Below are 14,588 nucleotides of genomic sequence, written 5' to 3' on the forward strand. Positions count from 1 at the left end.
CTATGACAAACCTAGAAAGCATATGAAAAAGCAGAGACGTTACTTTGCCGACAAAGATGCATGTAGTCAAGGCTATATTTCACCCACTAGTCTAGTATGGATGTGAGAGTTGCAGCATAAAGACGGCTGAGAATGAAAGAACTTATGCTTTTGAACTGTGGTGTTGGTGAAGACTCTTGAGAGTCACTTGGACTGCAGCGAGATCAAGCCAATCAGTCCTACAGGAAATGAACACTGAATATTCATTGTAAGGAATAATGCTGAAAGGGAATCTCCAATACTTTGACCACCTTATGGGAAGAGCTGACTCATTAGAATACACCCTAATACTGGAAACGATTGAAGGCAATAGAGAGATGAAACAAGTACAATCTCATTTACAGTTAAACCAGACTTTATTTTCTTGTGCTCCAAAATAACTGTGGATGGTTACTGACGCTGTGAAATTAAAAGATACTTACTCTTGGAAGAAAAGTTGTGACAAAACTAGACAGTGTATTAAAAGACCTAGACATTACTTTGCCAACAAATCCCCATAAAGTCAAAGCTATGTTTTTCCCAGTAGTCAGATGCAGATGGAAGAGCTCCACCATAAAGAAGGCTGAGTGCTGAAGAACTGATCTTTTCGAACTGTGGTGCTGGAGAATGGAGAAGACTCTTAAGTGTCCCTTGGACTGCAAGGAGATCCAACCAGTCAATCCTAAGGGAAATCAACACTGAACATTCAGTGGAAGAACTGATGCTGAAGCCATTACTTTGGCCTCCTGATGGGAAGAGTCAACTCATTAGAAAAAAAAAACAAAACAAAACCTGATCCTGGGAAATATTGAAGGCAGGAGCAGAAGGCATGACAGAGGATGAGATGGTTAGATGGCATCAGCAACCAATTGGAATGAGTTTGAGCAAGCTTCAGGAGATGGTGATGGACAGGGAAGCCTGGCATACTGAAGTTCATAGGGTGACAGGGAGTCAGACACGACTGAGCAACTGAACAACAAAAGCCAGGCAGGGTCTTTATGAACAGCTGGCTGAACCTCATTAGGGCTTTTTTTTTTTTTTTTTTAGTTTCTGGAGATGGGTAAAACATAATATTTTTAGCCAGATCCCTTGCTGCAGCACGTCTGGAATATTTTGTATTCATAGACAATTTTCTTTGCAATTTTTCTGGGTGGTGCTTGGGAGTCAGTGTTCCTCACAATGATAGATGCTGTCTCTCTCAGTCCCAACTGAACCGAAGTTCAGATCATGACCTCTGTTTCAGGAGGCAACCCTTGCAATTGCTCTGGTTTTTTGAATGACTGATGATTCTTGGTTTGGTGGTCTGTCTTTCCGTTCAGGTTCAAATACTGTAGCCAGCACTTGGAAAAGGGAAACATCCCCCTATTCCAGTGCCTCCAAGCGTGATTTACAAAGGATGTCACCAGTTTGAAAATTTCGAGGAAAAACAGACAAAGAAAATTGTTCATGTTTTCATGCCATGTTCTAAAATACGCCTCTACATTGGCAAAAGTTGACAATCTGTAATTGAAAACACGGCACACATAGGACATTTTGCCAGGTTTGTGACTGTCGTTCATGTGTTGTAAGAGAATCTGATCTGTTTTGAAGGACAATTCACAGATATTACATACTGTGTAGGGCTCCCAGGAAGCATGGACACTTTCAGTGTGACACTGCAGCTGGAACGGCCTGGGAAACTTGTGGTGGCAGTGCTGGCAGGTAGTGTGGATTTCCCAGCTGTCACTCTTCTGCCTCTCAATCTCCAGATGGTTCCTCATGTGGTGCCGGGAGCCAGCACGGGAGACCCCAACCATGACAAGGTCATGCAGGACTCAAGGGACTCCCTGGGCCATCCCATCCATGACAAGGTCATGCGGAAGAGTCCTGATAAGTAAGGCCTCAGGACTCAACGGACCCCGTGGACCTGCTTGAGCATCTACCCAAAACCAGAATCTGTCTGTCTTACTATTTTATGTCTTTCACCAACTCTTTTGACATTAACAGGGGGCTGTCCCCAACCACCTTTCTTGGGAAAGTGTTAACTTAGGGCTCTAGTTGATAAATCTCCTGGGCATGAAAAGAGTGTTTCAACTGCCCTGTTAGCATTCTAGATTACTTGGAAGGTTTATCCAGACTCTTGCAACATCGTTGAGCCAATGCTTGCTGCCAAGTTCTCACATCCCTTATCCACTGTGTTCCTGGGAGTGCATATAGTTAAGATATAGAAATACCAAGCAGTAGCTTTAGCATTAGCAACATTAGACTTTGAGTAAATAAGTTCTCTCTTTGGTGAAACCCACTGAATTTTGCTCCATAAAAATGTAACTCTGTACTTTAAGAGTGATGCAGGCTAGGAATTTAAGAAGAAACCCTTTAAGGGAAAATTAGTGTTCTGGCTGACCAACCTTTATCAAAAAGAGGTCATAAAATATCAATAGGCCTCCAGGCCAGAAGATAATGTACAAAAAATAAGACTCTTGCAGGAAGGAACCTGATATCGATAAAAGTTATTACTGACGGAATGTTTAGTTGACTCTGCATTTTTCACCTTGCTGTGTATGTTACTCGGGGTATAAAAGCCCCAAGCAAAATAAAGTAAATGGGCCTCGCTCACTGAAGCTTGGTCACCCCATGTAATTCTTTCCTTATCTCTTTATTTATCTGTCTCCATTTGCCGATGTCGTCCATCCTGATGATATCCCTGGATTCTGCTGAGGCTTGACCTTGTCAATGTGGGTCATAAACTTGACGTTTTTTAGATCTCAAGCAGCTGAGGCATTTAAAGTCTGCGTGAGTCTTCTGTTCTGGCTGCCATCTTTTGTATGCTGCCCTTGTAAAAGTCATCAAGTAACATGATCAGATTTCCTATCATGTGATCAACAGTCTTGCTCTGACTTGCAAGAGTCAAGAAGTCTATTTTCTCCAGCCCTTACAAACTACATGTTCTTTCTGGATCCATAAGACTGAAGCATGTCTGGTCATTGGCATGAGTCCATGAAAATGATGCCCCACCATGAACATGGCTCGGTGAGGTCGGGGAATCTTCCAAGGTCATAATCGTGGTCTTTGTAGGAGAGATACCTGGAGGGGCCATGGTGGAGGCAGGTCCCCCTGGGATTCCATCACCGAGTTTGGGTCTTTTGGGATTCCCACTGCTAAATTTCACATCTGAAGTGGGACATTGCTTTGAATTAAGAGGGCTTTCATCCTTGCCTCCTAATAAGAGAACAGCTCCAGAAAGAAAGTGAAACTGCAGAGAGAGCAATTCTGAATTGTGAAGGACAGCTTCTGGAGAGATTGTTTTATAATCAAGTTTAGACAAAAGCTCAGAAATAATAGAACTGCCTCTTCCTCCCCATACAGACTGAGAAGCTGATGAAATGGCAGCTGGATCTGATGCTGAGGTCCTGAGATTTGCAGGTTGCAACATGCAGGAGGGATCTGGACTCACACCATCTTTCTTTCTTCTTGAAGATGAGTCCCTGGTCACTGTGTTCAAAATGTTAGAAATTATTGGCTTTGAACTTGAAATCACTCTGACAAAGAGGGTTTCAGCATCCTCACTGACATGCTCCACTCCAACAAAGATGACCTCAGCATCGTCATTATCCTCATCTCTGGATTTGGACACAGCGTTCTTTTTCTTGGGTTGTGGTGGTGCTTTTGCTTCCTCACACAGGAAGAGATGAGCCATTTTGCAATCACTTGTGGCTTCAAGTGGCCCCTTCCAGTTTTTTTTCCACCAAAAAGCAATCACCAGACAAGGTCATCCCCTCTGATCTCAGGTGTCACTCTTTGTGGTTTCAGTTAACACTTAGTTGTTCACAGAGGATATTAAATGGAAAACTCCAGAAATATGTAACTCGTACATTTTAAACTGCAGGTAATTCTGACGAGTGCGATTGGAATCTCACCCCACCATGCTTCCTCCTGCCCAGAATGTGAATCATTCCTTACTCCTGCACATCCCTCCCGTTTGTCACTCAGTTACCACAATGACTGTTGAGATGTCACAGGGCTTGAGACCAAGCCACTCTTATTTTACTCAATAATGTTGCCAAACCATAGGTGGAGTGATGCTGGACATTTAGATATGCCCGAGAGAATCCATTAAGTGCTACCTTTAAGTGAAAAGATTGAAGTTTTCAGTTTGATATAAAAAGAGAAAAAAAAATGTATGATGAGGTTGCTAATATCTGTGGTGAATGTGAAGAAGAGAAAATAAATCTGGGTTAGTATTGCTGTCAAAGCTCAAACTGCAAAAGTTATGGTCACAGAGCATAGTAAGTGCTTAGTTAGGTTGAAAAAAAAAAATCACTCTATTAGTACAGTAATATATTTTACATAGCAACTACATCCACAAAACTTTTATAAAAGCATATTGCTATAATTGTTCTATGTTATTTTTACAGCCTCCCTGGTGGCTCAGATGGTAAAGGGTCTGCCTGCAATTTGGGAGACCTGGGTTCAATCCCTGGGTCAGGAAGACCCTCTGAAGAAGGAAATGACAACGTACTCCAGAATTCTTGCCTGGGAAATTCCATGGACAGAGGAACATAGTAAGCTGCAGTCCATGACGTCATAAAGAATTGGACACGACTGAGCGACTTCACTTTCACTTTCCCGTTATTATTAGGCAGTTGCCAATCTCTTACTGTGCTTTTATAAAATAAACTGCATCACAGATTTGTTTGTATAGAAGAACCATTATGTATACAGGGTTTGATACTATGTGAGGTTACAGATGTCCGCTGCGGGTCTTGAAACTTATTCTCTGCTGATACGTGATGATGATTATATTTCTTTCAAAAGACAAAATTAGTACCTGCTTTAATCATTGGCTGAAACATTGAGATAACTATTAAAACCCTTAGACATAAGGAAACATCTTAAACTCAGTTAAGTGACATGACCATTTTAAACTTCCATCTCCAGCCGCCACTTTTGCCTTGTCTCCCAATGGTGGCCCCAGGGCTCCTGTTAAACTCTGCAGGAGAGCTGGTAGGCACCATTTTGCTTATAGATCTACAGTCTCACTCAGAAATGCTGACCAACAGAAATGGTCCAAAAGAGCCCTCAGCTGTCCCTTGGGGGTGCCTCTCACTCCCTCCACTCTGTGAGTCCAGAAGGCACCATACTATATACATGGATCAAAAATCTTTTTAAAAAATTTCCAGCAATTTCTAATGGCAAAACTTGAACCTGCCTCATGCTGGCTTTATATATATATATCAGAGAAGGACGGAGAAGACAATGGCACCCCACTCCAGTACTCTTGCCTGGAGAATCCCATGGACAGGGGAGTCTGGTAGGCTGCAGTCGATGAGGTCGCTAAGAGTCGGACACGACTGAGCGACTTCACTTTTACTTTTCAGTGTCATGCGTTGGATAAGTAAATGTCAACCAGCTCCAGTGTTCTTGCCTGGAGTATCCCAGGGACAAAGGAGCCTGGTAGAAGTCCGTCTATGGGGTCGCACAGAGTCGGACACGACTGAAGCGACATAGCAGCAGCAGCATTGGAGGAGAAAATGGCAACCCACTCGAGTATATATATATATACTCTCATATATATATATATATATGAGAGAGAGACAGACAGACAGACAAACAGACAGACAGACAGAGAGAGACAGAGACAGAGAGAGCATTTACACTGTGAAACTATTTACACAACATTAACATCGTATTAGGTATTATAAGGAATGTGGAGATGAGTTAAAGCATGTGGGAGCATCCCCTTAAGTTACATGCAAAGACTGCATCATTTTATATGATGGACTTGAGCACCCCTGGATTTTGGTATCTGCAAGCACAGGGCTCCCAGACCCAATCTCCCAAGAGTAACGAGGAGATAGGATGGGGTCTTCTCATGACTTCTACTGCTCCTCCTGCCATGGACGCTGTCTCTAGTACCAGCACCCAACTCCTGAGCTGCCTCGGTTCACAGTTTCTCTGCCAGGCTTTCCTGACCATGATGTCAGAAATCACAGCCTCCCCCAACTCACATGCCATATTCACCTCCAGAGCTATTGGGCTGCTGTATTTTGGTTTCTCAAACAACACGTAGTGTCTGTCAGTGCTACATGTCTGCTGCATAAATAAACAGTAACTGTTATTAAACAATCATTTATCTGTACCACAGGCTCAACCCACTCATTCCTGGCTCCCCAGGTGCTTACACTTGATCTTAGCCAAAAGGCTGAGAAGCATTTTCTCCCAGCATTTAATAAATTCCAAATCTGAATGAACTAAAACTATCGTGAAGGGAGAAACTCAGCCAGTATGTAGCTGGATGCTGCCAGGGGTGGTGGTGCTCTTTGAAATAAAAGGTCTGTAACACAATTTCTCTCCATATAATACATTTATTGGTAGCTTCCATGCCATTAACACGTTTCATTGACATTAAGGGACATTCTAAAGTTTACATTTGACCATTTCTGATACCAGACTACATTTCATCAGTAGCATATCATAGTTTGTTTGCTTGTGTGTAAATGATGGCCCTAGAGGTAAAGGTCCCTCCTGCCAATGCAGAGGATATAAAAGATGCAGGTCCCATCTCCATGTCAGGAAGACCCCCTGGAGGAGGGCATGGCAACCCACTGCAGTATTCCTGCCTGAAGAATCCTGTGGACAGAAGAGCCTGGTGGGCTACAGTCCATAGAGTTGCAAAGAGTCAAGTATGAATGAAGCAACTGAAAACACAGCATACATATGTATATAAATATGTATTTTATAGTGGTATGAAAAATAATGCTGTGGGACTTCCCTGGTAATCCAGTATTTAAGACTCCTCACTTCCATGTCAGGGGCATGGCTTCAATCCCTGGTCAAGGACCTGTGATCTCACATGCCACTGGCTGTGGACAAAAGTAAAAGGAATAATGTTGTGTCTTACAGCTGATGTCCTTTTAGACATAAAGAAAATTTCTATTTTTCATAAGCAGAATTCAGCCTACTAAATTCATGTCACGAGTCACTAATGGGATGTTAATTGCATTATATAGGCAAATGGTTTAGACAGGGATCGACAAATTGGCTTTCTTCCTGTTTTTTTTTTTTTTTTTTTTTCCCCAACCAGCAAGCTAAGATTGATTTTAATGTTTTAGCCTTTTTGTTTGTTTGTTTTTTCACTTTTAAAAATATGTTTAATATTTTAATTTTTTTTTTAATTTGGGGAGAAGCAAAGGAAAATTTTGTGACATGTGAAAAATATATGATATCTAAATTTCAGTGTCACAAATAAAGTTTTATTGGAACACAGCTGTGATCATTTGCCACTGGCTGTGGCTATTTCACACTGCTAATGGGAGAGACCTCACGGCCCTTAATGCCTGGTTACTCCCCAGCCCTTTACAGAGAAATATTGCAGACTGATGGCTGCAGAGAACAAAAGGAAGCATTCCAAACCCCATGGCTCACCAGCTCCTGAAGTCCAGTTGACTCAGTGCAGCTAAACACTTCCTACTCTGAGACCAAGTGGAGGATGAAGCAGGAGTGTCTTTGTCTCCACATCCCAGAAAGATTTCTCTGGGAATAGCAGCACCGCTTCCTGTGTCCAGTGTCTATGGAACTCCTACCTGGCTCTCCAAAAGCCTTTTCTCAATAAGGCTGCATCAGGAGATTCCAAGCCTTTTAAAGCCCGTTCTAGTCCAATCCATAGTGCCCAAACTGGGCTTCAATTAGGTTTCTTAACCAGATTTTCCCCACAGGATCTTTCAGCTAGAAATATTTCTAGCAAACTGTTAGAGGAAAGAATGTAGGTGGGGCTTCAGGACCCCCCACCCCCACCCCAGGGTCTATTTTCCAGGTCTCAGTGTGGTGAGAGTCCCCACTTACCTCTCTGGCATCCAGAGGCCCAGCAACTTATCTCCAATTTATCTGCAGCATTAGTTATTTGGAGTTCAATAGCTTAAGGGCAGGGGAAAGTGGTCCACGCAGCTATTCCAACAGGGCATGGGCTATTGTCAGGATCCTAAAAACTCAAGGGTTCTCTTCCAATGCCAGAAAATTCTCCAAGTACAAACAGCGAATCCCTGTCCTCTTCCAAGGGCAAGGGGGTAGGTTCGGGGGGAGGCAGGGTGAGAAGGGCAAGAAGCAAGCTTACTCCCAAGTGATCTGCATTTGAAGACTCAGCACCCACTGGATTCTCAGGGTCCTCACTGTGGATCTTCATGCTGAACCCCAGGAGCTTTTTCTAGGCAAGGATTCATGCTTTCTTAAAACCACGTCAAGGGTGTCAGGTCACACCCTGGTCCCCCTCCTTCTCCCTTCCTCCCTTACTCCCCCTCTTCTCTGTCTTCCTTTGCAGCACCTAGATTACGTCTCAAGCTTTCCCTCCCACTGCCTTTACAGACCTGTGCACACAGAATCGTGGGGGGTGGAGGGAGGGTTTCAGAGAAGAAATAAGTGTATTTCCATTCATTATAAAGTAACAGAGTCTTTGAATTACAATAAAAATGATGTTCACTAATGAATGTGATCTCAAGTGCTGTAACCAGATATAACATAAAAAATACTGTTCTTATCAAATCAAAATGTGTTCACCTTAAATTTATAGAATATATGTCCATTACATCTCAATTAAACAGGGAAAAAAGAAAAACTGACCATTAGAAAGAGTTAATTTTATACTCTTTTAAGAAGTTTGCTAGTCAGTGCTGTGCCTAGTTGCTCAGCTGTGTCTGACTTTTTGTGACCCCATGGACTGTAGCCAGCCAGGCTCCTCTATCCATTGAATTCTCCAGGGAAAATTGCTGGAGTGGGTTGCCATGTCTTTCTCCAATGTTAGTGAGTATCAGAACCCAAGGCTAGGGACTTCCTGGCGGTCCAGTGGTTGAGAATCTGCCTTCCAATGCAGGGAATGTGGGTTTAATACATGGTGGGTAAGACCCCACATGCCATAGGGCAGTAGAGTGGACAAAGGATCCTGCATGCCATGACTAAGACCCAAAGCACCAAATAAGTGAATAAAACAGAATATTTTTTAAAAAAACTCTATGCTTTTTACATTCTTCTGGATATATTTGAAAGCATGATATTAACAGTTTTATTTATTTATGGACACACCATGAGACTTCCCGCAGGAGCTTAGTTTCCTGACTAGGGACTGAACCTAGGTCACCAGGCTGAAAGCATTGAGCTAACTACTGGTTTGCCAGGGAATTCCTAGTTTGATTTACTTAAAGGGTTTATTTTTATTGTATGCCAAAAGGTACATTCTTTGCAGTGTTTACACTTACAATGAAAACATTTTGGATGTCAATTTTAAAATGTTTGCAAAAATTAGGGAAAAGGAAGGAACATTTTGACTACCGATTTATGCTTCTAGGCTTCCCTGATGGCTCAGAGTGTAAAACATCTGCCTGCAGTACAGGAGACCAGGGTTTAATCCCTGGGTCAGGAAGATCTCCTGGAGAATGGAATGGCTATACACTCTGGTTAGGCTTGCCTGGAGAATTCCATGAACAGAGGAGCCTGGTGAGGTAGTATCCATGGGTTTGCAAAGAGTCAAACACAACTGGATGACTAACACTTTCACTTTCATATGCTTCTAAAGATTGCTCAAATCTCAGAATCACCTGGGACATTATTAAACAGAGATTCCAGGGCTGCATATCACACCTAAGAAACTCAAATTGCCCTAGGAGGGGGCTTGGGAATCTGAAAGTTCAATGTTTGCCTCACTTGATTCTGAAGTGAAGTGAATCCCAGGGTGTAAAATCATCCCATATTTTGGGAAAGATTGATCTCTGGTGGCTCAGCAGTAAAGAATCCACCTGTTAATGCAGGAGACCTGGTTCAGTCTCTGGGTTGGAAAGATCTCCTGGAGGAAGAAATGGCAACCATGCCAGTATTCTTGCCTGAGAAATCCCATGGACAGAGGAGCCTGGCAGGCTACAGTCTATGGGGTCACAAAAGACTCAGACACACAACTTAGCAACTAAACCGCAACAGTGAAAGTGAGAGGTGCTCAGTTGTGTCCAGCCCTTTGTGACCGCATGGAGTATATGCAGTCCATGGAATCCTCCAGGCTAGAATACTGGTGTGGGTAGCCTTTCCTGTCTCCAGGGGATCTTCCCAACCCAGGGATCAAACCCAGGTCTCCCACGTTGCAGTCAGATTCTTTACCAGCTGAGGCACAATGGGAGCCCAAGCAACAAGAATATGCTTAAAATATCCAAAAATCTACTCCTTCAAGAGACCCTAAGGGTTGAGAGTCAGGAATTCATTTTTTTCTTCATGTGACACAATGAGCACCTGCCTTGGGAGGAGCAGGTTATTGGCAATTCAATAAACTAAAGAGATGTTGTAGCTTGAGCTGGGAGCTTCATCCTCCCCACCACCCTTCAGAGATTCTAGGATCTCCACACCCTCTTTTGGGGCTTCTGGGTGTCCTTCGTATTGAAGGAAGTTAGGGTATAGGCAAAGCTCAGAGATCTGGATGCAAACATCTCAGTTTGGGCCATACTTTCAAATCTCCTGGGCTGTGCCTCTTAACCCTCAGTGAATCTAAGGAATTGCCTATGTGTCTTGTGCAAAAACACATTCTCATCCAAGAGTTGTGTGTGGGGCCTGAGAGTATGAGTTTCTTACAAGCTCCAGGTGTTGCCCAGGCTGCTTAAGGTGTCCATATTAAACATATTAAAGTGAATAACAGTGGAAACACTGTCAGAATTTATTTGGGGGGGGGGGGGGTCTCCAAAATCACTGCAGATGGTGATTGCAGCCATGAAATTAAAAGACGCTTACTCCTTGGAAGAAAAGTTATGATCAACCTAAATAGTATATTCAAAAGCACAGGCATTGCTTTACTGACTAAGGTCTGTCTAATCAAAGCTATGTTTTTTCCTTTGGTCATGTATGGATGTGAGTGTTGGACTGTGAAGAAGGCAGAGTGCAGAAGGATTGATGCTTTTGAACTGTGGTGTTGGAGAAGACTCTTAAGAGTCCCTTGTACTGCGGGGAAATCCAACCAGTCTATTCTGAAGGAAATCAGCCCTGGGACTTCTTTGGAAAGAACGATGCTAAAGCTGATACTCCAGTACTTTGGCCACCTCCTGCGAAGAGTTGACTCATTGGAAAATACTCTGAAGCTGGGAGGGACTGGGGGCGGGAGAGAAGGCAATGACAGAGGATGAGATGGCTGGATGGTATCACTGACTCGATGGATGTATATCTGAGTGAACTCCAGGAGTTGGTGATGGACTGTGATGTCCAGCGTGCTGCGATTCATGGGGTCGTAAAGAGTCAGACACAACTGAGAGACTGAACTGAACTGAACTGAACTGAACTGAACTGAACTAGAGAGCTTTTGAAAACCACTGATGCTCTGGTTGATTCTGCCAATCTTACTCCATACCCACAGAATCAGTATTTCCAAGAATGGGTCCAGGGTGTCAACGTTATTAAAAGTATCTGATATTTCTAAGGAGCAGGTAGGGTGCAAATGTGTAGCTAGGCAAATCACCCTATCATCAACCCTGTTTTGGGCTTCATTGTGTCCTGAAAAATCCATATGTTGGGGGGACTTTCCCAATGGTTCAGTGGCTAAATCTCTCCACTCCCAGTGCAGGGGGCTGGGCTTCTGTCCGTGGTCAGGGAACTAGATCCCATGTGCTGCCAGGAAGACCGAAGACCCCACATACCACAACTAACACCTGGTGCTGTCAAATAAATTACTTCGTTAAAAAATTATTTGTAGAATTCCTAACCTTCAACACTTTGGAATGCAACCATATTTGTAGATTATGCCTTTAATGAGGTGATTAAATTAGAACGAGATCACTAGGGTGGGCCCTAGTCCAATCTGATAGTTCTCTATATAAAAAGAGAGAGGAAAGTTTCCTGGAAGGCCAGTGGTTAGGGCTGAGAGCTTTCACTGCCAAGGGCACAAGTTAAATCCCTGGTCTGGAAACTAAGACCCAGAAGAAAAGCAGCATGGCCAGAGAAAAAAAAATAATAATAATAAATAAATAAAATAAAATAAAAGAGGAAATTAGGACACACAAGACATCAAGCATGTATGGACATAAAGGGACAGGAGGACATGAGAATGCAGCTAAAAGGAAAGAGATTTCCGGAGACACCACACTGTCAACACCGTGATCCTGGACTTCTAGCCTCCAGAATTGGGAGAAAACAATTTCCTATTGTTTAAGTGTCGTGTATTTCTGGTGGCCACCTTAGTACTTTAATGTGTTCTTTAGATCAGGAGTCCCTAGGGAAGGCTCACCTCAAGGACAGGTATGCGGGTGATGACTCAGCTCCCAAACATCAACACAGCTGACTCTAAAATATCAACAAATACCCACACTCCCACCCAGATTTTCCAGGACACAGCCTGCCTCTGCGGACCTCTTCTTGAAGACCACAGCTGCTAAAGGTCCCCTCCAACTCTCTTTCTGGTCCAAACTTTCTTTACTTCTCTCCTAGACTGTGAGGGAGAGAACCTTGAGAACAGAGCGAGTCCTGTGCTCAAACCATCCTTTATGTGAAGGGGAGTATGTGTTTTATCAGGAAAAAAAAAGAAAGGAAGAAAACCCGCAGCTGTCTGGCAGAACTTATTACCAGATGTACAGAAAAACCTTCCCATGTTATGTTAGGAAGGAGCAGAGGACATGATTTCAATCTCTTTTTCAGGGAAGGCTTCCAGGAAGGAGGACAGCATGCTTTCTGTAGATGGGTGGAGGGCACATAAATTTATCAGAAGGCATTTGGGCCTGTAGCCGGGAAAGCAATATGAGTGGGGAGGGAGTATGCCATCCTTCAGTTCTCTGTACCTCCAGAAGTTTATATGATATGGGTCATGGTCACAGGGCTCCCAGAGGTCAGGGAGAGAGGAAGGTTTGGTGAATTCAAAACCTGACCCATAGAAGGCTGCCTCTTGGCAGCCAAAGTCAGAATTCTGGGCCATATGCCAAGCTAAAGAAATAACTTACTGGGAACTCTCTGGTAGTCCTGCCGTGGTTAGGACTCTGCACTTTCACTGCTGAGGGCATGGATCCTATCCTTAGTTGGGCAACTAAGATGCTTCAAGCTGTGTTGGCTAGCCAACAAAAGAAACAAAAAGAGAAAGACATGACCTGTTCCCACCTTTCCTTCCATGGAAAACCCCAAGGCCAACTCCAGTCCAGGTCCACTGTTGTGGTCAAGGAGGAAGCTCCCTGGGGCTTGTGGCTGTGGAGTGACAAGTGGTCAGCCTGAGTGTCCACCAGCGGGGCTGGGCATCTCACACCAACTGAGAACCTGGTACCCAGGAGGAGATCAGACCCTCGGGACACAGGCTGGTGTCTGCTGACCTACAGGTCGGAGCTGTGTGAGAAGTGGAATCTTCAATGTGGCCTGAAGGCATACCTTTCAAGAGAGCACTAATCCAGGTGGCCAGCATCTACCCACTTCTTCCGTCTCTAGGGGAGATCTTGGCTCTTCCATTGTTCTCACAAACCTATTTTTCTACTCTCCTTGGAACAGCTTTATCTCAAGAGATTTTTGTTCATTTGCCCGGTTGTATCTGCAGCCTCATGCATCACAGCATGCTAGACCTCCCTATCCTTCACCATTTCCTGAAGTTTGCCCCCAAGTGCATGTCCATTGCATTGGTGATGCCATCCGGCCATCTCATTCTCTGTCACCCTCTTCTCCTTCTGCCCTCAATCTTGCCCAGCATCAGGGACTTCTCCAGTCAGTCAGCTAGTCAGCTTACATGACCAATATAGTGGACCTTCATCTTCAGCATCAATCTTTCTAACATGTATTGCGGGTTGATCCCCCTTAAGATTGACTGCTTTGATCTCCTTGCTGTTCAGAGGAGTTTCAGATGTCTTCACCAGTACTACAACTCGAAGGCAACAATTCTTTGGTGTTTTGCCTTCTTTGTGGTCCAGCTCTCACAACTGTATATGACCACTTGGAAGACCATAGCCTTGACTATACAGACGTTTGTTGGCAGAGTATAGTCTCTGCTTTTCAACACACTGTCTAGGTTTGTCATAGCTTTCCTGCCAAGAAGCAACTGTCTTTTGATTCCATGCTTGCAATCACCATTGCAGTGGTTCTACAACTCAAGAAGAGGAAATCTGTCAGTACTTCCACCTTTCCCCTTCTATATGTCATGGAGTAATAGGACTAGATGCCACGATCTTAGTGTTTTTAGTATGTAGTTTTAAGCCAGCTCATTCACTCTCCCCCTTCATTCTCACCTAATCAGTGCAGAGCATCTGGTTTCCTACTGCTTCTGCTCTCAGTTCTAATTCCCTGAGTGAGGAGTCATAAAAGGATGGTTTTGCAGCTTAAATGCAAGGGTCGGACATAGAGGGACCAAAACATATGGGGCCATGACACATTGAAAAACTCAATCAGTGAAGACTTGCACTGTCTCCTTACCCACAGGATTAAAGATTAAGTGAAAGTGTTAGTCAGTTCTGTCTGACACTTTGTGACTCCATGTACTGTAACCCAACAGGCTCCTCTATGGAATTCTCCAAGAAAGAATACTGGAGTGGGTAGCCACTTCCTTCTCCAGGGGATCTTCCTGATTCAGGGACTAAGCTTGTGTCTCCTGCATTGCAGGTTGGATTTTTTAAAAT

General features: G+C 43.7%; 1 pseudogene; it reads right to left on the bottom strand.

Annotated features, from left to right (window-relative positions):
• Nucleotides 1–1,094: 1,094 nt before the first annotated feature.
• LOC128070945 (zinc finger protein 280A-like) lies at nucleotides 1,095–3,694 on the bottom strand (annotated as a pseudogene).
• Nucleotides 3,695–14,588: the final 10,894 nt, after the last annotated feature.

This window comes from Budorcas taxicolor, chromosome Y, assembly GCF_023091745.1.
Source record: "Budorcas taxicolor isolate Tak-1 chromosome Y, Takin1.1, whole genome shotgun sequence".
Taxonomy (NCBI): domain Eukaryota; kingdom Metazoa; phylum Chordata; class Mammalia; order Artiodactyla; family Bovidae; genus Budorcas; species Budorcas taxicolor.